Source organism: Dipodomys ordii, unplaced genomic scaffold (genome assembly GCF_000151885.1).
Source record: "Dipodomys ordii isolate 6190 unplaced genomic scaffold, Dord_2.0 Scaffold4, whole genome shotgun sequence".
NCBI classification, from domain to species: domain Eukaryota; kingdom Metazoa; phylum Chordata; class Mammalia; order Rodentia; family Heteromyidae; genus Dipodomys; species Dipodomys ordii.
The window spans coordinates 26,707,328-26,731,719 of record NW_012267220.1 but is presented as its reverse complement, the minus strand read 5'-3'; positions in this window follow the sequence as shown (position 1 = coordinate 26,731,719).

Genomic DNA, 24,392 nt, shown 5'->3' with positions numbered 1-24,392 from the left:
GATCATGTGTCTAGATATAATTAAGATGTTCATATGTAATTAGAAGTTAATCAATACGAATTGGGCACAATGGTATACTACTATAATCGCAGTACTCAAGAGGCTGAGACAGGAAGATTGTGAATTACACATGGAGACTGTATCTCAAAACACCAAAAAGTAATCAACCCCAAGGAATTTCCTGAGCATTGCTTGTACCACTGCAGATAGAGAAGGATTGAGTTTTATTAGTTTTCATTTCTCCCAAATAAGACATAAATTCATTATGGATTCCTTTAGTCAATTAGAACTTGAATTCTTATTTCCAATTCTTGGAGTTAATTTTGATATGCTTCATTATATATGGTCCTATGCACTTAGTGATTGGACTATTGTGATCCCCTGCTAAGAATATCATAGACATTCTAGTTATTGCAAATGAGGGAAACCTTGCAACCTATATTTTTATGCCCTGTATGCAGTTATTTCTATTCTTTTATTTCTGTTTTTGTTTTCTGTACCCTTCATCTTGTATATAAGCTTATCTGATCCATAAAAGGGAAAGGAAAGCACAAAAACAGCAGTGCAAAGGATGAACTAATGCAACAATACTCACTAGACACTATGTTGGAAATAAACTTTACAACTTGGGAGACAAGGAAGTAGGGAATGGTAAGAGGCAGAAAATGAGGGAGAGAGTAGCAGTGTTTAAAAAATATACCCATTGCTGGGCGCCGGTGGCTCACACCTGTAACCCTAGCTACTCAGGAGGCTGAGATCTGAGCAACTTGGTTCAAAGCCTGGGCAAGAAAGTCAATGAAACTCTTTTCTCCAATAAACTACTAGAAAACCGGAAGTGGCGCTGCGGCTCAAGTGGTAGAGTGTTCGCCTTGAGCTGACGAGTGCAGGGACAGCCCCCAGGCCCAGAGTTCAAGCCCCACGACCCAAAAAAAAAAATGTAACCATTCCTTTATGTTTGTAACTGTAACTGTAACCCCCTGTTCATGACCTGTACAATAAATAAAATATATTTTACACAGAACTTGAATTCCTAAAAATATGGGGCATCAAATTCCTTTGGAAAAAATGTCCATTATTCATACAACTTATAAAGCACCTACTATGTGCTAGGGTTTTATATTGAGGAAACAGGGGTTTTTAGAAGCCAGGCAAAACTCCTAAAATGTTATAGTTAAGGAGGATAAGACAAAAGTCAAACCTGGTTTTCTATGCTTCTCAAGAACTATATAGCTTTTTTTTAATTGTGAAAATACTGTACAGAGGGGTTACAATTACATGGGCAAGATAATGAGTACATTTCTTATCAAGCATTGTAGCCTCCTCCTTTCTTCCCCCTTCCCATTGTCCCCCTGCCCTCCCCCCACCGAATCCTTCTCCCCCCTCCAGCCCCCCACCAAAGTTGTAAAGTTCGTTTTCGACATAATGACTTGTACATCTCATTGTTGCAATGGGTCTATTATATGGCTTTTTTTTAAGCCCTGCAAAGTAACACACATGCTTTCTGGCAGAAGAAACCTAAGACTGGTTTCCGCAATACAAAAAATTGTACCATCTGCTTTGCCTAAAGGCTCTCTTTCTTGGTCTTGTCAATTTACTATTATCAATTCCCAGTCTTTTCCTTAAGGAAATGGCTGAGGGAAAAAAAATCAGGCTTGATCTTCCTGTGGCGTCTCACATCAGGAGTTTATATCCTCTCATTGACACTTAAGTTGGAGATGTTTCTGTTCATGAGGCTCCTGAGAGTACATTCTGAAAGCTTTCTCTCCATCATGCCCTGAAACTCTGCTGTGTACCTGGTTTTCCTTGCAGCTGGCCCCCAAACACTGACAATACTTTGCATAAAAATGCTCTGAGGTTGGTGTTTTGTTTCCCCATTGGGATCCCCTCTCCTTTTGCTCCATATTTCATCCTCTGACTTCCCCCATTTATCTCCTAAAGAGTGCAACTTTTCCTGAATATTTTTTCTATGGTTTTATTCTAACTTATCTTTTTTCACAGACTCGGATTATAGTTTCAGGCTTTTTTCACTCTTTAGCCTTTGAGCCATATGTGTGTCCATTTGACTTGACGAACTTCAGAGATAGTTTTACAGTGTTGTGGCAAAAGCTAAACCTGATCCTCTAGACTATAGAACTTTCTAAAAGGGCAATGAAGTCAAATCTAACTACACAGAGAGATGGAGCATGATTATTTTGTTTTATACACTGGGGGATTGGGGGAAGGGGCTTCTCCCTCACATTAAAGGGAAGATAATTCCTTTTTGAAAGGATTCTTATCATGAAAATTGAGATGTAAAGAGTAAGTGGATGAAATAAAGATTATACTAGGAGAATATAAATACATATATATATATAACAATACGATTTACATTTTACATAAACATAACTTCTACATAATATATAACATACATTATATAAATATAATATGATATATACTGTTCTGCAATACTCAGGATTGAGCACAGGGCTTCACATGTATTAGGCAAGCACTCAACCACTGAACATTTTGATATTTTGAATATAGACAGTGATTCAATTCTATCACAATTGCAAAAAGTGGAAGTCTACCAAGCGATGTAGCTATGGTAGCTGCCTCCAAGATGGCTGCCAACAATCTCCATCTTCAATTTCCCTAAACTGCACTGTTCCCTTCTACATTTACCAGGTCTGTTACTTCTGAGATTAGGTATACAAGTATAAGCTCCTCCTCCTCCTTCATTTTTCTTCATTCTCTCTCTCTTTTGCATGCTCTCCTCTTCTCTCTCTCTTTCTCTCTCATCTCAATCTCTGTTTCATCACTTGCCACTTGCTTAGTGGCAGAAACATAGGTAGGTACTTGGATCTTACTGGTTTTAGTACACTAAGTGATAAGATTCATAAGTATTGTTATTGATGATAACAGCAGCGAAGAATATGTTCATGTTTATAATAACTACAACTAATACTAGGTAATCTTCATGCTCACTACACATGGCATGCCACCTATGTTATCTCTTTTATTTTTATAAAACAAGGCTTTGAAATAAATGTGGATAAAAACAACAGGATTAAAAAAGAGTAAGTAAGTTGTTCTGAATCCCAGTAAATAAATGGTAGAGATAATATTCAAAGTTAGGTCTAACTAACTCCCAAGCTCCAACTCACCCTGCCATACACGCTGGATTGTGTCATGACCATCAGCAATGACCAATCAGTGAGCATCAGAGAACAAAGCTTAGCCAGAAAGACAAAGTCTGGTTACTCGGGGGGCAAAGCAGAAGTTACAAGAAGTCATGTCTTCCTTGCCCTCTTCTAACAGCACCTAGACCCATCAGATGCTAAAAACAAATTCTCCATAAATACCAGCTGCTATGCACCAACCGATGTCCCAAAGGAGAGAAACAAGTACCAGACTGGCTTCTCGACTTGTCTTGTGCCTCTCTGGAGCACCCTTTAGAACTACGACAATTTAGACACAAATCGGAGAAGTAAAGGTACCATTTGGTACCATTTGTTAAAGAAACTAAGTGCTATGCACTAGGTATTAAACCAAGAAATTTCCAAGTAGTCTACTTTAATGTTGTGTAACAATCCCTTTTCCATATCATTCATCATTGAAGCCATCTAAAACATGCAGAAACAGGTGATGAATTCTATCATCTCTGCAAGTCTCACATTTTTAACTATTTGTGTAACCATTTACTGGAGGGTAAAGATATTATGTTTTGTTAATCAACAACCAGAAATCTGAAAGTCTAATAATTAGGTAGCTGATATTTTTCAACTTTATATAAAATGCAATGCCAAGCATGCAAGTTAGCATAATGCTTGTAACTAACCTATGAAGAATAAGCATGGGCACTTACTTATACAAAACAAATGAGGTACCAGCCTCCCATCAATTCATTTTCTCCCACCAAGTTCCTACTATAGCCTATTGAGACTGCCATTTTGTTTACAAAAAGAAACAACCAATGTCATATTATCTAAAGCCCAGGAACACAAAATTCGCTGCCTCTTAATAAAATACTTGTCTTCTAATGAGCAAATTGACACTTGTGCTTGGTAAATACAATGTACCTCCAAACATTAAAAAAAAAAACCAAAATACTGAATAACCTTGTCACTAGCAGAGTGGCAACAACATACATAATAGCTTGATTTATCTCCAGAAATTTGCATCTCTTTTGGCATTGAAAACAATGACAGTTTTCATGTTCTCATGTGAAAAGATCAAATCAAGACTAATCTCAATGGCTTGTTCTTTCTTTTTTTTAATCAAATATATTTTTTATTATTAAGACATTGTACAGAGTGGTTATAGTTACATGAGTAAGGTAATGAGTACATTTCCTATTGAACATTGTTACCCCTCCTTTTTTTTCCCTATCATCCCTTCCCTCCCCACTTCCCCAAATACTCCCTCCCCACCCAAGTTGTAAAGTTGGTTTTCAACATAATGTCTTATACATCTCATTGTTACAACAGGTCAACCTGTATCGTTGTTTCAGCATTTGTTATTTCCCTTCCCCTCCCCAAATTAGAAAAATGTATATACAAGATGCAGGGCACCAAAATTAAATACAGTGAAAACAGGGGTTATATAATGGGGGGGAGGGGAGAAGAACATACAAAAGAAACAAAAGAGTGCTTGGTAAGAAATGTACGCATTATCCTGCCCATGTAATTGTAACCCCTCTGTACAGTATGTTCACAAATAAAAAATAAATAAATAAATAAAAAGTGATTAACTGGAAAAAAAAAGAAACAAAAGAGGAATAACCTGCTTTCACTGTATTTGGTGATAGTATAATTTGTGGAGGGGAAGGGAAAAAACAAATTGTTTACAAGCCATTATGTCGAAAAACGAACTTTACACCTTTGATGGGGGGGGGCAGGAGATGGGAAGGGATGAGAAGGGGAAACAAAGGAGGAGGCAACAATGCTTGATAAGAAATGTACTCATTACCTTGCTCATGTAATTGTAACTCCTCTGTATGGCATTTTCCACAATAAAAACATATTAATAATAAAGAAACAAAAGAAATCACACAGTACATTATAAGCACATTAAAAACAACAGCAAGAAAGATAAAACCTCTTGCGTCCCTATCTGTGGTTCATTTCTCTTAGCACGGTCTTATATGATCATATGTACGTAGCTTTTGAACTTTTCTCCTTGTGCTAGACATATACAAGTTATTGCAAATAAGGGAAACCATGGGACCTATGTTTCTTTGGGCCTGGCTTACTACACTTAATATATTTTTCCCAAGTCTTTCCATTTTGTAGCAAATGGGGCTGTGTCATTCTTTCTGACGGAGGCACAGAATTGCATTGTGTGTGTGTGCATATGTGTGTGTGTGTGTGTGTGTGTGTGACATTTCACACACAAATTTTCTTGATCTATTCATCTACTGAGGGGCATCTGGGTTGGTTCCATATCTTAGCTATGGTAAATAATGCTGCAATAAACATAGTTGTGCTGGTAGCTTTCGTATGGTCTTGTTTGTGTTCATTTGGGTAAATGCCCAAAAGTGGGATTGCTGGGTCATAGGGGGTTTTATGTGGAGTCTTTTGAGGAACCTCCATACTGCTTTCCAGAGTGGCTGAACAAGTTTACACTCCCACCAACAATGCAGTAAGGTTCCCTTCTGTCCACATCCCCTCCAGCATCTGTTGTTATTAGAGTTCTTGATTATAGCCATTCTAACTTGGGTGAGGTGGAATCCCAATGTTGTTTTGATTTGCATTTCTTTTATTGCTAGAGGAGTTGAGCATTTCTTCATGTGTCTATTGGCCATTCTTATTTCCTCTTCAGAGAAGTCTCTCTTTAATTCTTTAGCCCACTTATTAATTGGGTCATTGTTTCTTTGAGGATTTGTTTTTGAGTTCTATGTATATTTTAGATATGAGATCCTTGTCTCTAGTGAAGATCCAATCATGGGCTTTCTATTGATCTTGCTAGCTATGTCCTTTGCCATGCAGAAGCTCTGTAATTTCATGCAATCCCATTTGTCCAACCTTTCTTTGATTTGTTGTGTTTCTTAGTCTTTATTAAAAAATTTTCCGCCTGTGCCAAGGAGCCCAAGAGCTTTTCCTATTTCTTCATCAATTCCTTCCTGTAATGTTTTCAGGGTGTCTGCTTTGACTCTGAGGTCTCTGATCCATTTGGAGTTAATTCTGGTGCAGGGTGATATATAAGGATTTAGCTTTAGTTTTCTACAAGTGTTTAACCAGTTTTGCCAGCACCATTTACTGAAGAGGCTGTCTTTCTTCCATTCTATTTTTTAGCTCCCTTATCGAATATTAGGTGGCTATAGGTCTGTGGGTTCATTGCTGGGTTTTCAGTTCTATTCCATTGGTTCTCAGGTCTGTTCCTGTGTCAGTACCAAGCTGTTTGGATTACTATGGCTTTGTAGGAGAGTTTGAAATTTGGTATTGCTATTCTTCTACCACTGTTCTTTCTGCTAAGTATTATTTTTGCTATTCGGGGTCTTTTGTTGTTCCATATGAATTTTTGGATGCTTCTACTATTTCATTGAAGAATGAGGTCGGAATATTGCTTTGAATTTGTAGCTAGCCTTTTTCATGATATTATCCCTCCCAATCTAGGAGCATTCCTTTTTCAGGTTTTTAAAGTTTTCATTATAGAGTATTTCACTTCTCAACTCCTAGGTATTTTATTTTATTTTTAATTTGTTTTTATTGTAAAAAAATACTGTACAGAGGGGTTACAATCACATGAGTAAGGCAATGGATGCATTTCCTGTTGAGCATTGTTATCTCCTCCTTTGTTTTTCCCCTACCATCTCTTTCCTCCCCACCTCCCCAATTCCTCCTCTCCCCCCACAAGTTGTAAAGAAAATGAACTTTATTTCATTTTTTCTGCATCTATTACAGCTTGTTCTTTCTGTTTTCAGAATACATGTTAGAATGTAGAAGATCAGATCTTTCAGACTGTTTCTGTTAATAACTTGTGTTAATCTGCTATATTTTTCTAGACATGAAGGATAAATCTTGAGAAATGTAAGTGAATACTTTCACTATGACAGTTTTTTTTTTTTTTTGCTTTAAGGAGAATAGTTTTTGTGCTTTTTTTTTAAAGGTAAGTATGTCCTAAGGATGAAAAGATACAAATATATATACATTTCACAGATGTCTGGTCAATGTATATCCTTTGGAAAAGTTATGTTAAAATTCAGTCACCATTGGGATGGTATTCAGAGATGTGGCCTTTAGGAGGTATTCACATCACAAAGCCTCCACTCCTCTGAATGGACAAATTGTGCAATCACAGAAATTGGCTTACCCCGCCCCCTTGTGTTCACACCTCTTCTCTCCCTCTTTCTCCTGTCTTTCTCCATTCTTTCTCAATCTCTGCCCTCTTTGTTTCTCTCTTCCTCCCACCTTTTCTCTCCTTTCTGCCTTTCCACAATGTGAAGATGGCTACAGTAAGATGAATTCCACTGATTTCTCCTCACCTTGATACTGATTAAAAAGAAGACTCTTGTTAGGTAAAGTGACATGGGCGGGGGGGAGGGGGGGGAGTGCGGGGGAGAGGGGGGGATGACTGGCAGCAGCAGATATTTTTTAACATTTTATTCTTTATGTTTTCCCCATCCCAACCCAATGCATGAGAACAATTAACTATTAATAAGTAAGACTTTGTAGAGTTTATTATAAGCATGATTGGAAAACTCTGTAGTATGTAAGCGTTTGATGGGTTGTTTTTGTTTTTGTTCTTTTTCTTGTTTTCACCTTCCTATTAAGAGCTTGCATTCAAGCTCTTGGAAGTAGTATATCCCCAGTGAAAATGGTGGCACTATGGCACTAAGCCTAACTTTAAGGTAAAATAAAAAAGATAAAAGCAAGGAGATAAAAACAAATTTATGTTCCCCTGTCACCTCCTCCTGTCCCTAACACTGCCGATACATGTGCACTGAGCCACTTTTGGAAGGCCATGCTTGTACCATTCATTGGATTGTTATAGCCAGCACAGTAAATAGCACATAGTGGAAATCAATATCTTCCTGTAGATAATGAACTTCACTGTTCCTTGGGCTCTTCTGTGTTTTCTATATATTCTGTATTCTGCACACCAGGGCACATTTAGAATTCTTTGATTTCAATATTAAGAAGACAGGGACACTGGAAAGTTGTGGGGGAAATCTCTCCTGAAAGAATTAACTAGGAATTTCACAGAATCAAAAAGCAAGATTGATACTGATGTTGTGGAAACTTAACTCTCTCTCCCTATACTACGTTCTCAGTGAGACTTCTTTCTAGACCAGGCTCTGCTTAGCTGAAGCCTGTAGTGGCTGGCTAACCCAACTCTACATGATCTTAATACCTTAAAGTGACAGCTACTTGTGGCCAAGGTCTGTGTCTTTCAGCACAAAATTTTAGAAAGGTTTCTGATTGGTGCCACAGCTGGGAGTATAAACAGTATAGACTGCTCCAGTATTACAAGGTACTAATGTGGTCTTTAACAGCATTTATTTTATTGGGCACTTGAGAAAATCAAGGAACTAACACCACAAATTGGAGACTTGGGTGATTTTCTAAAGATATATATATATATGTATGTATGTATATATACATATATGTGTGTGTGTATTTAAATTTCACAAATTAACAACTGAGTTTTTGGAACTGTAGACAAAACTTGAAGTGGGAATCTTTTCCTATTCAAAGAAATTCTTAAATGAATAACCAGAGACACTATGAGTTTAGACATGAAAACCTGGTTAACATTTTCTAAGAAATAGTTCAATAATTTAGTGAAATTAATGCTAGTAGATTTTGAGTTAGGAAGTTGGATAGAGCTCAATCGAGAGTGCTAGTGTCTTCTCCGTGATGTTTGAGATCTCAGATAGAATACTAAAGTTTAAGGCTCTAGGCTGGAACTAGCTCATATATGTGCTGACTAACACCAACAGTCACCTGAGCTCAGTTCTTTTCTATGTGGGCATCTTTGTGAGATTTCTCTGCATAGGCTAGGTTGGGCTATCATAACCACTAATTTTCAAACTCAAGTATCTTGAGAGAGAAGACAGAGAAGAAACCAGTGGAAAACTCTACTGCCTTTTAAAACCTAGACAACAGCATTCATTATTTCTGCTGCATTTTATTGGGCTGAACTGAGTCAGAAAGGTTGGCCCCTATCCAGACTCTCAATGGCTAAATTTCAACATCACCTGTAGCAAGGTCATATGGGATAGGATTTATTGGTGTGACCACCTTTGGAAAATGTAATCTACTACAACATAAATTAGACCCAACTATTTTTTTAAAAAATAATAAAAACATGTCTGTTAAAATCCATAAGGAGACATATTTCTGGATTCTTGCCCAAGAATTGTAATGCTGGAGGACTAAACTATATAAGAAATATGTTTTAATTAGCTGTAATTTCTCATTGTGAAATGATTATACACTCATTCATGGTAAAAAGAAAAACTCCTTTTTTTTATCTTCTCTAATAATGATAGCAAGTAAGTACTGGTAAATACTGGTAAGTACTTACTATTTGAAACATTAAGACAAGAAAAGTTGTTACCGAAAATTTTTATGTATTCACTGGTTGCCTAGCAGTACATACAATAACAGTTACTGACGATTGATTACTCTGCAATCAGAGTTGAGCTGTTCAAGAGGATCCAAGAATCCAAATGGATCTCAAAGGATAAACTAACCCATCTTTATTAAGTTACCCCAGGATGTATCCATTCTGAACCTTAGAAAGGCCCTCCTTATTTGTACATCTGGCCCATTTTTATGTCCTACTTCTTTTGAAAACTTCCCTGACCAGAGAGAAAAAGTTGAAAGTTTCCCTTTGCAATTTATTTTCCTTTATTTCCATGTCGTAGAGCTTATTTACCTCTGACATTTCTCTATTTTGGATTTAATTTTGCTCCTTAGCTGAATGCTTACCATCCTGGTAGATGGGGTATCTCATACTTTTTGAGGGTGGAGAGGTATGTGATTCTAGTCCTGTGGTTTGAATTTAGGTCTTGGAGGCTGTCCCTGAGGTTTTTCTGTTTGTTTGTTTGCACAAAGCTGGTGCTCTACCTCTTGAGCCACAGCTCCACTTTTGGATTTTTGTGGTTAATTGGAAATAAGAGTCTCATAGACTTCCTTACCTGGGCTGGCCTCAAACTTTGCTCCTCAGAACTCAGCTTCCTGAGTAGCTAGGATTACACATATGAGCCACCAGCACCTGATTCCATGTGTATACACACACACACACACACATACACACACACATATTTGGTTGGTAGTGGGGGGGGCTGAACTCTGGGCCTGGGCTCTGTCCCTGAGCTGTATTCAGCTCAAGGCTGGCGCTCTACCACTTGAGACACAGCACCACTTCCAGCTTTTTCTGCTTATGTGGTACTGAGGAATCAAACCCAGGGCCTCATGTATGCAAGGCAAGCACTCTACCACTGAGCCACCTTCTTAGCCCCTGCTTATGTATTTTTAATGCTACATTTTAATAAGTACAATTTTGATACAATGCAGATATGTACCTATATATAGATCTATCCACGTGTATATCTTCCCTAATAATAATTGTTGCATTTGAAAAGTCTTCATATGATCATATGCAGTTGGAAGGAAACAGTCTTGTTTGATGGAGTGAGAAAGAGAAGAAAACAGATGACTCTGTTACAAATTATCAGTGATGGATTAGACTTTTCATTTGGGTAAGAAAAATATTCTTGGAAATTCTGATAAAATGATATGACAGCAACTGGAAATTAATCTGAAGGAGAAGGTAGAAGTATGCTCATGAGCTTTATTCAGTCATATGTACAAATATTCCATTTGAAGAAGTAACTGAGTCTTTTAAAAGGCCATACTTCACTCAGGAATATGGATGATTTTTTTTTTTGCTAGACAGGCCTTACCTGCCAGCTTGTTCTTCTTATGTTCATACATTCTGTTCAATATGTGGATTATTCATAAGTAAAGAGGCAGAGAGGGCACAGAGGTTATTTAATAGGCTTTTAAAAGCATCTGTTCAACTGGATCTGTGACCTTTGATGCAATTCTACATAGTATGACACAGGGCAAAGTTGGTTAACCAAATGAATGCTTTTTTTCAACTTCATTCTCAGTAACTGAGAGAAAATGCTTGTCTTGTTGATCATTGTTCTTCCCTCTTTACCTTCTTTTTCATACACTAGGACACACTGAATGCAGAAATAACAATGTCTTAAGGAACAAATTTCTTCAGCACTGGCCCATTATAAATTTACATGTAGAATCTCCAGTACAAAGCTAAAGAATTCATCCTGGTGACAAGGATATGAATTTATCCGGGTTTCTCCATCCCTGGGCCTTCTATAAACATCAAAACCTCAAAGATTCTTTGTTGTCAGTTAAGAATATTCTTCCTCTATCATTTTAATCAATTTTATAGTTATTTATAATTTTAATTCCTCCCTATAACTTTAAGCATAAATGATTATTAATTATTATTAATATGTATTATTATAACATATAAATTATAGGTTTCTGTATTCCAAGGAGAGGCTTTCTAAAAACTCCAAATGTTATCAGTAAAAAAGGGAAAGATATGTTTGGATCTGAAGAAGACTAAGATTTCAAATAGTCTAGGCTTTGATAACAAAGTTTCTGACCTCTGTGTTGAGCAAGGGCACTTACTGCCAGTTGCTCTTATCTTAAATCTGTTTAGCAAGACCTAGCCTTGAAAGATAAGAAGCTGGAAAATGGTTTCTCTGATGGCAGATACTTGATTGCTTTGGAAAGTGATTAAAAATACACAGCTAGGGATAGTGGCCTGCTTGTGAAGGGGAAAAGGGGGTGGCGTGGGAGCTGAGATCTACTGTGAAATAATCAGGAGGGGATGTATTCAGGATGCAGTTCCCAAAAGAAGACGACATCTGTTTCTTCTATAAAAATTTTTGGCATGGTCTAACTTGTTATATGACCTGTCCAATTTATTTGATCATGGAAGATAAAAACTCTGTCCTAGAGCTCATGACAATGGAAAGAATCACGTGTTTTCAATAGGTTTCTTGACTTTTTTATACTTAGGCATTTGTACATCTTCATTGTCTTAGAACAATGCTGTCTCTGAAGTCTATTACCATATGTACATGATCCACTTGTACCTTATAATACAGCACTTTCAATTCTCATATGTTCTTGGTGAACTTTTAGCAAATACTAGTGTATTTTGTGGGTTGTTAAAATACATTGCTCTGACTTTGTTGTAGGGTAACCAGCATACCATTACTCTCTGAGTATGACAGATGTGAATGTTGGTGTTGATGACTTAATCTACTCTCACATGACGACAATATAGAATAACAACATTAGTGAACCTAGTTTCTCCTTATTTCCAACCTAAATTTTTTTCTTTCTTTTTCACCCAATATTTTTAATTGTCTAATTGGGTCCAGGATGACAAATCACTCATTTCTAATATACCTGTATTCTATTATAACTGTAATTTTTAATTCAGATATATTCAAATCATCTGGAAAAAGATACACATTAAAAATATTCATAAACAAAAAATTATGAAATATCTAGTATATACTTGTCTTCCAATGTCCATTGGAAATAGAGGACTAAGTTATGGGAAATCCAAGGCCAGTCAGCAAAAAATAATACAGTGTCAAATTCATCTTCTTATTCTTTTTCTTTTATCTCCATCAAATACATTCACCACTTTCCTTAGGGTAATGATTTTATAATCATTTGTTTTCGAAGTACAAGGCTGAAGCTTTGTTGAGGGCATCTAAGAAAATTAACTGAGGTAGATTTTGTTTATATTTCAATGTTAAGATTGAAAATTTTTATAAATGAATAGGCCAAGTATATGCACAGAGTAAATGGAATAATGGCAACAGAGCAAGTCTAGAAAAAATTCTCCATTATATAAACTAGCCAATAGCCCAGAGCCAATAATGTGAAGAGCCCCAAGGTACCATGGTGGATATGTTCCCCCAAATTGCAGCCGGGGCTGTGCTACAGTCACAAGTGCAAATATTGAACCTAAATGTAAAGAACAAAGGAACCATCTCTAATAGTGCAAACACAGAGGTCACCTTTTATTTTATCTGGAGATATGCCACTGTCCTATCATCTTAACAAGTCAGAAGACAAATGACAGTTAATTTTAGAGGAAGAAGAGTGGGACCGTTCTGGAGTATGAAAATGCTGAATTCAGTTTCTTATTTTTGTGCTACCCTTCGGTCATGAAATATTTGTTTGAAAATTTCTTAACCTTTCTGAGCATCAGTTTCATTATATTAAATGGGACTAGTATAAATACATCATGTAAGTTACTATGAGAATAATAGATAGATAAGTAAATAGAACTTGTTATAAATTGATATCTATATAGCTTTTAAATCTATTTTTATCTCATATCTTTCTATAAAGATAGAAATGTATAACACACAATCTAGAAAATAGTAGCTATTTGCCTATGATAGTTTCCTTAGAAACAGAAGTTTGAATTGGAAGCAGACATAAAAGGAAAACCAGTGAAGCAAAGAATCAGCCTACACAAGCAACTTTAAATGAACAAATGTGTCTGTTTACATTATTTATTCATTCAAATTCTTACTGAATTCCTATTATGTTTGCCCATGACAATTTAAACACAAGAGGAGCATGTCTTGCACATTAAAAAGAAGACAGCTAAGTAAGGAACCACATTCCCATAACAAAAAAAAATAAGAAAGTTCATTTTTTATAACAAATAACATGACAACAAATGTGAACAGTTAAGTATGCCTTCCACCGGAAGACTGCAATAGCAATTTGTTGGCATCTTCAAGAGTAAGTAAAGGAATGCTTCTTGAAGTGCAGTGTGAGATGTGTAGCAACAGAAACATGTGGGAAGTGACTGGACATACAACTTCCGGGGGTCCAGCTTTACTGATCAGAACATGGAGATGGGGGTTCAAGAATCTAAGTTTCAACAACCCCTTCCGGTGATTCTAGTAACCTGAAAATATGAGAATCTCTGAGGTATTAGTACATCACATAGATGAGAATGTAGGTAAGGAATATCAGACAACAAAGGAAAATTCTGTGACAATACTATACTCAGTCTAGTGCTGGAAGGTAAAAGGCAGCAGATTTTCTTTCTTGCTATTGTTTCTAATGTATTCATAAGGTACCATCTGATTTTTTTTGTTGCTTTGTATGTCCCTCCCCCATGGTATGACCCCTATTTTCACTGTATTTGATGTTGGTATAATTTGGGAAGGGAAAGGGAAAAAAATGTTTAAATAGGGATACAAGTGGACCCATTGCAACAATGAGATGTACAAGACGCTACGTGGAAAAACGAACTTTATAATTTAGGTTGGGGGGGGGAGTGTAGTTGAGAAGGTGGGAGGGAAGGGTTGGGAGGGGAAAACAAAGCAACAATGCTTGATAAGAAATGTACTCATTACCTTACTCATGTAACTGTAACCCCTCTGTACAGTATTTTCACAATAAAAAAAAACATAAAAGAAAAGAATGAAGCAGGAGTTTGGGACCAGACTGCGAAGACTTTCCTTACTTGAACTTCTCTTATGAAAAACAAGGGTTAAGTAGTTACAGATAAACCTGATGTCTTCAGCACAGAAGTAGGCTGTACACATATATATGGTAATAGGAATTAAATTTAAAAATCCTTTTGAAGATTTTGACCAAAGCATCAACAGTATCCTTACAATACTTTCTATTGCAATTAATTCCATATTGTCATTCAAAGCAACTGGAATGCTGGATTTAGACAGAAAAGCATCAGTGATTCCTGGTTGGGTAGCCTGGGAGGAAATGATTTAACTTCACTAAATATCAGTTTTGTTTTTTCTTTTAATGTGAAAAATGGGCAAGAAATAAATGTTTCCGGTGTCCAATTGGCACATCAAAGTCACTAAGAACTTTAAAACATTCATGCATGTTAAATACTCCTTTAATATACTCTAACTGTTCATTCTTTAAGTAGAGAAGGTGCAAATAAATATATAAAATACAAATTGTAACCTGTGGGAAAATAAACACGAGAAATAATTACATTTTTGATGAATGCCAAAGAATGTCTTAACTGGAAAGGTTCCAAATTCAAACTCTGGACCTACCAACACTGAACAGAAAGAATAAATATCCATTGGTCAAGCCCTCAGAAAGGAAGAGAAAACCCAGATCCTAATGCCTCTGGCCCAAATGCATGTATGGATATAATTAAGAACTGACTGTTCAGGGCAGCATACTCAGATAGAGGGGGCAAAATGCAAGGCATTTCACTGAAGGTGAAGGTCTTTGAGTTTTTCACTTGGATATAAATAAAGATCAGACTAAATGCTGATCTTAGACAGAGATAACAGATAACCTTCCAATGAATTATACTCTGACTCCAGGATGAGAAGTTTCCAATTTCAGATGCAAAGGCAGGATTTTACTACTAACAAAGCCAAAGGGGAAATAACATTTGAAAACCAATAGATAAAGGATTTTTTTCCTCTGTCTTCTGGCTAGAAACCAGGTGTGTAAGCCAAAAGGACAGGATTCAAAGTCAGTTAAAACCAGAAAGAGTAATTGCAGACATTCTGCCTCCTGCCAAAGTATGGGTAACAACAAGAACAAGAACAACAACAAAAACCCAACAACCCAAAACTGACTTCTAGGGGACCAGCTTTAGCAGTAAACCCCTTTAAAAAATTAATGCAAATGGAAATGCAGATACAGTGCAATACAGGCTTCTTAGTACAAATAGATTTTAATCTCCCTTTGTATAAATGCTCCTCTGTCATTTTAGATGTAACAGTAAATAATGCTAAATGCAAGCATTGCCAAACTATTGCAAAGACACAACTGAGATGTTATTTAAGGTATATTGTGGTTTTATTAACTACACTAGCTACATCAATTTAAAAATGTTTCTGGTGCTCTATATAAACTCCCAGAAATTTTAAATCTTTTTATCTTCTGATTACATAGGTTGGAAAGTTGGGGCTTTAAAGAAGAAAAATGACAATTCTGATTCCACTAGCCAGCAATAAACTCTGCAATAACTTATCATAATTTCCTGCAACATCTTAACATACATTCATTACTTAATCACTTAGCATTATACCATAAGTGCTTTTCCTTATTATTAAAAAATCACTTCAAAGATATAATTAGAATGGCTGCACAGAATTCTGAGTGTGTGATGGTAATTTAAACATTTCCTTATTGAGGAACACTTAACTTCATTATGAAGAATGCTGTAATTAAATTCTTTGTGCATAAGACTTTGATTGTTCTGCATCTTGTGAGATGACAACATAATAATATTCTTAGCACTGGTGGAAGTTTCAGCAGCCTGCACATCACCATTACTAGTGCTGAAATTAATTGGAAGAAAGATTTTTTTTTAATATTCATTCTGCTTTGAAAAAAAATCAGTGCTATTGAAATCTACAAAATATTTATTTATAGAAATGCTGCCTAAAAGTATTAGGAATTTCTATAAATCATCTAAAATATTTAAAAGCTCCCCACATCAGACAGTAAAAGTTCACTTTAATAGCAGAAAACAAAATTTAATTTTATATTCTATTTCTTCTTAATCAGTTGTTGATTAAAGGGTTATTTATTGCTTATAATTATGAGCGTTGTTTTGCTTTTTCCTTAAGATAGTCCCTTTTTTCCTTATTTGTAAGAGAACAGCGTGTATTAGACTTATTTATAAGCTTTCATATGATAGATCATGAATATAAACATCAAATACACTAGGGATTTTTAACATCACAAAACCTTTATCACTTAGTGAATCTATGAATATCTCTTTATTCTTTCTCCTGTATTTTAATGCTTTGAAAGGTTTGCTTCTCCTAATTACAAGGAAAATACATTGAACTCCAGGTATCTCTTTACATGTGTATGTGGGAGGGGGTCATATTTTCTTTTCAAAGAAGAATTAATCCCTTAAATCCATATGAAATTTACTGTTGTGCATAACTAGGTAAAAGGACCTAAATTTATTTTTTTAAATATTTCTCCTGTTGCCCTAATATCTTTTTTTTTTAATCAGTGGCTGAAGAAAAATAGTTTAATTTTTTTTTACAATTGCATGGGCAGGATAATGCGTACATTTCTTACCAAGCATTGCAGCCTCCTCCTTTGTTTACCCTTCACATCACTTCCCAGCCTCCCCCCTCCCCCCCATCCCAATCCTTCTCCTTCCCCCCTCCCCCCCTCCCCCCCCCACCGACGTTGTAAAGTTTGTTTTGGACATGACAACTTGTACTTCTCATTGTTGCATCAGGTCCACCTGTATCCTTAAACAACTTGTTTTTCCCCATCTCCTCCACAAGTTATACTGACATCAAATATATTGAAAGCAGGGGTTATACTGTGGGGGAGGGACATACAAAGCAACAAAGAGATAATCTTATAAATTCATTAGAAACACATGCATGAAAGAAAAAACATTAAAATACATATCTAAGGGTTCATTTTCCTGACATCACATTATCTGACCTTTTCCGCTTGACTCATACATATACTAGATATTGCAAATAAGGGAAACCATGGGACCTATGTTTCTTTTGCCCTAATATCTTTTATGGAATGGTTCTTTCTTTCCTTTAGTATATAATGGCATGTGATATCTATATTACATTATTTTCATTAAAATATTGTATTAATTGTATATAAATTAATATAGTATTTGTGTGTGTGTGTGTGTGTGTGTGTTGTGGTGTGTATGCTGGTCCTGGGGCTCAAATTCAGGGCCTGGGTTCTATCCCTGAGCTTTTTTTATTCAAGGCTAGCACTCTACCACTTGAGCCAAAGCTCCATGTCCAGCATTTTTGGTGGTTTACTGAAGATAAGCATCTTAGGGACTTTCCTGCCCTGGCTGGACTTCAACCTCAATCCTCAGATCTCAGACTCCTGAGTAGCTATGATTACAGGCCACTGGTATTTGGCTAGTACAGGCACTGTACAGACAACTGAAGCAACAATAAAGTGCAAAATTTATTAGAAGTTTGCCTTTAACACTTTCTAAGTCTAAATCACTGCTAATTAAAATGTCAGGATGACATATGGCAAAAATGGAACAAGAAAAGAGCATTATCTACCCCTAGAGAGTAATGGACAGCAAATTTTTAAAAATGTAATACAGTAGCAAGCTATTTTAAAGAGTTTTATTATGACACTTTCTATGTAAGTAGTGAGCAATATTGGTGCTAATTCTGTTATATTCCTAATCTTAATCTAGAAGATAAATTGATCTGGGAACTGGTTTGTTTATATATTAACAACTTTCCCAGAATCTACTAAATACTGATGGAAGAATTTCTTTTCTTTTCTTGTGTGTGTGTGTGTGTGTGTGTGTGTGTGTGTGTGTGTGTGTGCACATAGCAAGTCATCTGTAGACATTGCAATGTTAACCTAAATTGGGGAAGAGACAGATTTACTATAACACTGTCATTTTTTTCCTAAGAAGTCTAGGAGGGATCCCAAGCAAGACCTGAAAAGGAACACAAGATAGATCAGGAGAGTTTTCAGATGTTGATGGACTCATTAAGTAGGTCATTCTGAAATGGTAATTAAACGAAGAGCAATTTGATAAAAGATGAAATCAAGCAGTATCAAATTTTTAAATTAAACTTTCAATTGTGAGATAATTACAGCTTCATAAGCAGTATGAATCACACAAACCCATAACAAGTCACAGGAATCGCATGGACCCTTTTCCCAGTTCTCCCAGTGGAAACCTCTTGCAGCCCTACAGTGTGGGATCCCATCCAGGATACTGCCATTCAGACAATCACATGAGCACCACCACCCCTCCTGTCGCATGGTGCTAGACACAATACCCTGCTCCCACTGCCATCCTTTAGCTAATCCCTAGCAACCACTGATCTGTTTGCTATTTCTTCACTTTCGTTATTTCAGAAATGTTCTAAAAATGGAGTAAACATTTGGGACTGGACTTTCTCACCCTCTCACTCAGCACAATTCTCTCAGCAGAGGGCAATTTCATCTTGGTTGCATGAATCAACAGCCTCCCTTTATGCTACTGAAGAATACCATTGTAGCTAAGGCTGCATTAACATAAGACTTAACTCTCACCTTCTGGAGGACACCTGGCTGTATCTTGATTACCACTACTGTAGATAGAGTTAGTACATAGGAACATGTGTGCCCAGGATTCTGTATTAACACAAAGTTTGATTTCTGTGGGACCTTTTGTGTAATAAGGTATTCATATGCTTATTTTTGTGAAATTAACAAGCTGTTTTGCAAAATGTCTCCACCACTTATATTCTACTAGCAATGCATAGGTGACGCAATTTTTCTCCATCTTTGACAGCTTTTTGTCACTTATCTTTCTTGTTTTAGTTGTTCTGATACATGTGTAATAATACTTTATTTTTATTTCAATTTGCATTTCTCTAGTGTGTAATAATTTCAGACATCTTTTTATGCAGTTTTTTTTTTTTACCATTTAGAGATCCCTTATTGAAATATTTGCTCATGTTTTGTTGTCCATTTTCTAAGCAGCTTGTTATTGGGTTTGGTTTTTGTTGTTGTTTTTGTTTTCTACTGTTGAGTTTCCAAGCTCTAGCCACGTGGAATAAACATGTGGATTACACATATTTTCCTCTCGGTTGTACATTGTCTTTTCATCCTCTTTGGGAGGGCAATATTTCATTATTTTGTTTTGTTTCACTTCATGAAGTTCCATTTACCAGGGTTTCTACTTTTAGACTTTGCTATCTGTCTCAACCCTAGGAATTCTTTGGCTAGTCCTAGATCTCGAAGATTTTTCTCCTGCTTTTTTTTCTGAAGATTTTTTAGTCCATGCCCAATTCTGAGTTGATTTTGGGGTAAACTGTGACAGGTGAAGGCTCACTTCTTACCTGACAGTGGGTATGCGTTCTATTGCCTGGCCTCTGTATCATTGTCAAAACTACTTGAGCATCTAGCTATTTGGCTCTATTTTTGGGTTTCCTAATCTATTTCATGTAATACTATTGTTCCTTGACATGAAAACCCAGTAAGTTGAGAATACCATTTAGTTGAGAAAGTGTCTCATACATCTAACCTACCAAATATCCCAACATAGCAACCTAGTGCCCTCAAAAGCATGGTTTGTCTCCCTGATCAGCACATGGCTAACTTTGGATCATTATTACTATCCAGCATTCCTAGACAGGAGCATTAGGAAAGGAGATCAAAGTTTGCAGTGTGGTTTCCACTGCTGCATATCATTTTTGCACTAGAGAGCTATCATAAGTCAGGAACTAACTCCATTAGGTTTGCTTATGTCTGTTTTGAATGTTTTGTTTCACTATCACTTAGTATTTTGAGATGCTGATTAAAATTTCAGCATGATTTCAATTCTTATATATAATAGAATATTTTTTCTGTTTTTTCAAACCCTTTTGGATCTTTACTTTTAATGCTCTAAATTTTATTAAAGTATCTGGTGTGGTTTTATTTAAATTAGTTGCTCTTAGGGCCATTCATGATACTCTCTTCTAATTCTAAACACATAGAAATTTCCTGGAAAAAATCCAGAGAGACTCCATCTAAAACTAAAATAAAGCAAAAAAAAGTGGGGGGCTTAGGGGACACGCTCCAGTTGTAGAAAACTCACTAGTAAGTTCCAGGTCTTGAGTTCAACACCCGTCCCCAACACAGCCAAGAAACAAAGAAAAAAATCATTGTTTAAAACATTATTTAAGCTGTTTTGTTTTGAAGAAATATGCCTGTCTTCACTTTTGGGAAACATCAAAAAATTCTCATTTATTGTTCTTTTTATATTCCTTTACAATTTTTACTAGACAAAAGTTGAGCCTCCTAAGTTGATATCTTTTGTTCTCTCCTTTGCTCATGTTTTAAATCTTCCTTTTCCCTTTCCTTTGGAAATTAACCTTGACTTTCTTTATAATCTTGGTTGAGGAGGGCTGAAATTATTTTTTTACTCTACTGTAATATTTTATAAAATCCATCTTCAATTTCTCTATGTTTCCTATCACAGAAGTCTTAGAAATGATCATCTCTCTGATATGTCTGAGGATAGGAATTTAGATATTTTAAAATGATCCTATTTCCTCCAGACTGGTGTTTCACAACCAGTACTGATTTTGTCCTCCAGAAGATTTGGCAGTGATTTTTGTCTGGATATTAAGACATACTTTGTTTCATTTTGCACAGTGTGGGCATTGCTTTCTACCAGTATCTCTTGGACAGAGGCCAGGGGCACTGCTAAACTTACAATACACAGAACACCACTCCACAAAAAACGACGACGACAAATAATCAGCTCCCAAAGGTTTATAGTGCAGAAGTTGAAAAACATGCTTCCTCTGGTCATTTTATTTTTTTCTCTTTTCTTCTTTTACTTTCTATTTAATACTGCTGACTTCTATAGTCCAGTTCTTCTATGGATGATGAGGCTGATTAACATAAGTTGCTGGTAATTTGACTGATTCACTTTCCAGACAAACTTTTCTGTGCTGTTTTGCTTTAGGTCTTACACAGACAACCTCCACCCCAAGAGGCCATCCCAATTGGCCAAACTAGTGTATAAGTTTAGGCTTGGCTAGCTGCCCACATTGCTAATGCAGACTTTCTGAATCTCTCTTACTTCTCTGTCTTTACTTGTAGTGGTAAATGCTACAGTAATATGCATAGAGTTGCTCAAAGCAAACTTGAGCTGTTCTTTAGACTTGCTACCTATCATCACAAATTCTACTTTTCAGCTTCTGACCTCTGATGCTTTCTATACTTGCTGACCCAAACTCTAGAGCCTAGCTATACTCCTTACCATGGTTTTCTTCAGCCTTTCCTACTTTTCAAAAAGTAGGCCCTTCATGGTGAACCAAAATACTTACATTTTTCTTTATTTTGACATCCATTTCATTGGAATTTGAAAAGGGAGAGTTTTCAGGGTTAGCTAGGTCTACAGTCTTGACCTTGAGAGCTATTTTCATTTGTTTTCCAAAAGACTGGTGTATGCAGTTTTCTTACACAAAAATATGCCTACAAAATTACCATAGAAAAGTGGGAGTCATCTATGCAGGAAGGTAAAATAGAAAAATGTTTGCTCTGTAACAGTTGGAAAGAGATGCTAGTTTGGCACTACTTTTTTCATGTCTAGGCTTCATGACTAGCCGGAGAGGACTTCAATTGGGAAAGCACTGACCTCAGTACACTAGAGGTTTAATCTCCACCAACAGATACTACACTATTTTTTTTGTATTATTACAAAGTTAAAACAGCCAGAATAAGATTTTGTATTTCAACAAGTACACATTCCCTTAGATCATCTGTTAGTGACAATTATGTATGAAACCACACTTTCCTTTTCAAAAAGAAAAATATGAAATGTTTCTCTCTGATAAGCCAATGTTTCTGAGTCTTTTCTGTGTAAATACAAAGCTTTAGGGGTTTTCATAGGTGTTATTCACATTTAAATGTTTTTCATTGAAAGAAGTGTGAATCTGTAGGTCTAGGAAGAATTATCAGCAGAGGCAAAGAGACACATCCTGCTGATAACAGATTAACGATGGAGATATATAAAATCACTCATACAATATCCTAGGGTGTCTAATAACAGCATCCAAAGCAGTTTCTAGTAGATTATTGTTGCTGAATTCCATTTTGTAGAAGAAATATGTAAATTTGAGAAGTTTATCCATTTTCGATCTGTAAATATCTGAAAAATAGTTGAGCTGGTTTGCTGTTTAAGGAAAAATAATAAAGAAAAAAAAACCACATTAACCAATTCAAGAGAAGACAGTTCAGAGCCCTGAAGCCTCAAAAAGCCTAGCTGACATTTGTCAATGCTATGAAATGCATCACTGCACCCAGAAACACACCGGCAACAGAGACTTCCAAACTGTCCTACTTCAGACAGGAGAGAAAAAATTTCATAGAGTCTCATATTCATATTATTTTTGCTTTTGCAAACTGCAACATTCTATACTGATCTAGAAGAAATCTTGTGAGTATTAGCCACTAGTCCACGTACAAACTTTAAGAAAGATGTCTAAAAGGTATTTGATTATAATTTGTAAAATAATAAAAATACAAAGTCAATAATCTTTGTGTGTCTGTATGAGCACCTGTGCACTTACATGAATGTGCATGCAATGTACATAAATATTAATATGTACATTTATTGTTTTTATTTTTCTTGGCTACATAAACAGAAATTACTAAATACTTTTTGCAGAATGATATAATAAACTACTGGAAATAGTCTAACATTTGATCATTCTTATTATGAGAACATACTTTCTTCATCTAATCTAAATCCTAGGCACCTTAACTTATATTATTTCTATCCTCACTACAGTTAACAGAAGAGCTGACCAGCTCTCTCTGTGTAACAATCTCTCCTGCTTGACTCTCATCATTAAAGGTTTTCATAGCCATCTTCCCTCAGGCATGCTCACCAGAAAGCTCTGACTTCTCAGAGATCTTATTTTCTAAGACTTGAATCATTTTTTTTGAAGATTCATCATGGGATTGCTGCAAGTTAAATGCATCTGTCTTTGTTTCTTCTTAAGTGTCTCTGTCACCTATTTATTACCACTGATGGTAGGAATCTTGTCTATGTACATAGTTACTGGACATCTTAGGAACTTCTCTATAAGAATATTCACAGCATCTCTAAATTTTCATGTATGAAGTAGGGCCTGCCTCTGTCCTCTGCTTCCTCATACTTCCTCAAGGCCGGAAATCTTTTAAAATCCTTTACATGAAATCTAGTTTTCCTTTTCTCTGGAGTATGATTGTCATTACTAATCTTATCTCCCAAAATGTTGGGCCATATCACAGGAAATTCTATTCTGTCTTATTTCATTCCTTTGGATGCTGAGTTTCACCCTGTTTCACAGGAAACAGAATAATCATAACAAACAGGAGTCCCAGTGTTGTATGGAAAATACCAAAGGAATCTATTCACATGACTACATTTTATTTCTTTTCCAAGCTGATATTAACTTGAGAAAATTGAGGTTATATCTCCTGAGTAATTACCATGACAGGAAAAGAAGAAAACCATTATGGGAGGAAAAAAACTATCAAAGAGAAGTCTATGGCTAGAATCTACAAGAAAAAAAACAACAAAAAATATCAACCTTAGAGTTGGTTTACTGCCAATTATTAACAATCTTCTTCTGATGGATAAGAAGAGCCCAAAGTTTGGGAATAAGTTCTTCACTTGATTGCTGCCTCTCCAGAAGTTACACGTGTGGGAAAATGATGTTACACAATAGACACCTTAAAATATATCTAATTAATTTATGACTAGAGATAATTTTCCTGATTATTTTACCAAGCTTGAGCACATAGCAAAATTAGTTCCAATTTATATAATTTATTTTACTGTTTCCTAGAAATTGAATGTAATCATTTTTATAC